This window comes from Bubalus bubalis, chromosome 4, assembly GCF_019923935.1.
Source record: "Bubalus bubalis isolate 160015118507 breed Murrah chromosome 4, NDDB_SH_1, whole genome shotgun sequence".
Classification (NCBI taxonomy): domain Eukaryota; kingdom Metazoa; phylum Chordata; class Mammalia; order Artiodactyla; family Bovidae; genus Bubalus; species Bubalus bubalis.
The window spans coordinates 133,236,538-133,240,549 of record NC_059160.1 but is presented as its reverse complement, the minus strand read 5'-3'; the positions used below and the strand labels follow the sequence as shown (position 1 = coordinate 133,240,549).

General features: G+C 45.5%; 1 long non-coding RNA gene across 1 annotated transcript; it reads right to left on the bottom strand.

The window, feature by feature from the left end:
- Positions 1 to 946: 946 nt before the first annotated feature.
- Positions 947 to 2,261, bottom strand: LOC123333417. The gene is made up of 2 exons (XR_006550754.2): positions 2,207 to 2,261; positions 947 to 1,145 (listed from the first exon to the last, which is right to left on the bottom strand). It is a non-coding gene; the product is annotated as an uncharacterized LOC123333417 (long non-coding RNA).
- Between the last annotated feature and the right edge of the window lie 1,751 nt (positions 2,262 to 4,012).

Below are 4,012 nucleotides of genomic sequence, written 5' to 3'. Positions count from 1 at the left end.
AAAGTGGAGAGTGAAAAAGTTGGCTTAAAGCTCAACATTCAGAAAATGAAGATCATGGCATCCGGTCCCATCACTTCATGGGAAATAGATGGGGAAACAGTGGAAACAGTGTCAGACTTTATTTTTCTGGGCTCCAAAATCACTGCAGATGGTGACTGCAGCCATGAAATTAAAAGACGCTTACTCCTTGGAAGGAAAGTTATGACCAACCTAGACAGCATATTAAAAAGCAGAGACATTACTTTGCCAACAAAGGTTCGTCTAGTCAAGGCTATGGTTATTCCTGCGGTCATGTATGGATGTGAGAGTTGGACTCTGAAGAAGGCTGAGCGCCGAAGAATTGATGGCTTTGAACTGTGGTGTTGGAGAAGGCTCTTGAGAGTCCCTTGGACTGCAAGGAGATCCAACCAGTCCATTCTGAAGGAGATCAGCCCTGGGATTTCTTTGGAAGGAATGATGCTAAAGCTGAAACTCCAGTACTTTGGCCACCTCATGCGAAGAGCTGACTCATTGGAAAAGACTCTGACGCTGGGAGGGATTGGGGGCAAGAGGAGAAGGGGACAACAGAGGATGAGATGGCTGGATGGCATCACCGACTCACTGGACGTGAGTTTGAGTGAACTCCTGGAGTTGGTGATGGACAGGGAGGCCTGGCGTGCTGCGATTCATGGGGTCGCAAAGAGTCGGACACAACTGAGCGACTGATCTGATCTGATCTGATCTAGGGAGTTAAAGTCACTCAGTCATATCCCACTCTTTGCGACCCCAAAGGACTATACAGTCCATGGAATTCTCCAGGCCAGAATACTAGAGTGGGTAGCCATTCCCTTCTCCAGGGGATCTTCCCAACCCAGGGACTGAACCCAGGACTCCCGCATGGCAGGCGGATTCTTTACCCACTGAGCCACCAGGGAAGCCCAGAACTACTTTGACTCTCTCTTAAGTCTTGCCAGCAATTACTCTTCTCTTTATTCCAAGATCTTTTGTTAGTCCAGTTGTAAGCAAATTGGGTAGGTAGTCTCAGGAGAAAAAGAACTAGGCAGGACTTAATTAACATAAGACAAGCAATTTTTTGACCGAAGCCATTTTGGAATCTAAGCCTGGTCACAATGCTTGCCCTTCATCAGGTCTCAGTAATAATAATCCTAAGGGAACAAAAGAATAAACCGTTATCAGGCCAGAGAGATAACAATAGCAAAGACAGTAAATCAGTTGTAAAGTGAAATTCTTAGTCACTCAGTCCGACTCTTTGTGACCCCATAGACTAGCCTGCCAGACTCCTCTGTCCATGGGGATTCTTCAGGCAAGACTATTGGAGTGGTTTACCATTTCCTTCTCCAAGGGACCTTCCTGACACAGAGATCAAACCCAGGTCTCCTGCATTGCAGGGAGACTACTTACGGTCTGAGCCACCCAGGGAAGTCAGTTGTAAAGACTCCCAGTTCTCTTTCAAAGACAAAGATTAGCCTGAGGCACTTTCTTTAACTGTTTTACATAATTTAACCCCTCCTCAAGGTCTCAACCACTAGATCAACTGGAACCAAAGGAATGATGATATTGACCTTTTCTAACCCTCACAAGTTCAAGGTTTGGACTCTATCAACCTCTGCCCCTATTCTATGCTGAATTTACTTGTTCAAATCATTTCATGAATATTCATGTATCCTTAGCTTAAAACTTCCCCAATTTTGCTGTTCAGGGAGACACTGCTTTGAGAAAGGTTCCCTGTGTTCTCTACACCTGCTGCAAGTAATAAATCCCTCCTTCTCCTGATCTTTGCCTTGGATGTGTCTTTTGGCTCGACACCCCTCAAGAGGCAAACCCAGTTTTCAGGTAACACAGGATTTAAGCTTCTCAACAGCAGCATAATTGACATTTGGAACCAGATAATTTTTTTGGTTTGGTAACTATCCTACAAAATGTACGTTTAGCAGGATTCTTGTCCTCCGTCCACTGAATACCAGTAGTACTGCCCCTAGTCATGACAATCAAAATGTCTACAAAGGCCAAATGGTCTAAGGGATAAATCTGTCAAAAATCACTTATTTAGTCATGACTGGCTACAGATCTACCTGGTATTGGCTCTACTCCTGGTAGATAATCCCAATCTCCATTCATGTATTAAGAAGCGTCTTAAACCTAAAAATAGAATATGTCTTCTACGAGCCTGCTGATGCTTCATTAAATTGCTTTTTTTTTAACTTACTCATTTATTTGTTTTTTGGCTGTGGTGAGTCTTCGTTGCTGCATGTGGGCTTTCTGTAGTTGCAGCAAGTGGGGGCTATTCTCTAGTTGCAATGCGTGGTGGCTTCCCTTGTTGCAGAGCACAGGCTCTAGGCACATGGGCTTCAGCAGTTGCAGCAAGTGGGCTCAGTAGCTGTGAAACAGGAGGGAAGGGGGCAGGGCACAACCTTTGAAAGAATGACATAGCCTAGAGGATACAACATAAACTAATTAGAATCAAATGAGTTCAAGATGGCAGACAAGTCAACTTTGATGACTAGACCTTGATCCTCAATCAGCAAGCTAAATGACACACCCAGAGGCACCCTGACAGTTCCAAGGTCAGCTGTCAAAAGACCAAAAAGTGCGCAGCGGCCCAATTCCTGGAAATCTTCATCCCGTCCCAAAAATAGTTGGAACAATCCTCCCACTCACTAGCTTATGAAATTACCCAGGCCATAAAAGCTAACCACACATTTCAAGGCCACTGCACTCATCCTCTGCAATGACCCACACTCTGTGGAGTGTGTTTCTCTGAATAAATCCACTTCTTACCTATCACTATGTCTCTCACTGAATTTTTTCTGTGATGAGACAGCAAGAACCGTAACTTCATTACGTCCTGAAACCAAGTCTGTGATCTCAGTTGGAAGACTATGGGTTTTGCCTGGGTTCGACTCCCAAGCAGGGTTTTGGCCGGGTTTTTGAGTTTGAGTCCATATGCTGAACTCAAGCATGCAGATCCCAGACTGGTTGGAACCAGAAGATTGATGTTGCTGACTCCCACTTACCTCACCAATAAACAGTCAGAAGAATGGCCACACGCTGATCATTAGTATAAAAACTCCTCTCTACCTCCTCTAGGTTGGGACATAGTTTGAAGGGCATTTGCCTACTGTGGCCCCCTTTGCCTGGCAAAACAACATAACTATTCATGGCTGCATGTATGTGTGCTCAGTCATGTCTAACTTTTTGTGATCCACTGGACTACAGCCTGCCAGGCTCCTCTGTACATGGGATTTTTCAAACAAGAATACTGGAGTGGGTTGCCATGCCCTCCTCCAGGGGATCTTCTTAACCCAGGGACTGAAACTGCATCTCCTGTGGCTCCTGCACTGGCAGGTGGATTCTTTACCACTAGGGCCACCTGGGAACCCCATAGCTATTCATACTTCACCCAATACTCCACCTCCAAGGTGCAATTTGGTACCAGTGTACAGGGGCTGAATTTTGGTTACACTAGCTCACCATCAACCTATCAAAAGGAAGTCATACACCCGAAGCCTTCATCTCAAATTTAGCTTATAAAAACTTCTCAGGCTTCCCTGATGGTCTAATGGTTAAGACTCCACCTGCCAATGAGGGGACATGGGTTCGACCCCAGGTCTGGGAAGCAACATGCCATGGAGCAACTAAGCCTGTGTACTGCAACTACTGAGCCAGAGCTCTAGAGCCCTCAAGCCACAACTACTGAGCCCACACACCACAACTACTGAAGTACACACAACTACAGCCTGTGCTCCACAACAAGAGAGGCCACTACAATAAGAAGCCACACAACGAAGAGTAGCCACCGCTCACCACAACTAGCGAGAGCCTGAGCAGCAACAGACACCCAGTGCAGTGAAAAATTTTAATAAATAAACAAATTTAAGAAAAACTTCTCCACCAAAACAATGGAGGAAGGGGATTTTGAGCATGAGCGACAAGTTCTCTTTGCTTTGCCCTGCAATAAACCCTTCTCTACTCCAAACTCCACCATTTTGGTTTGTTTGGCCTCACTGTCCAT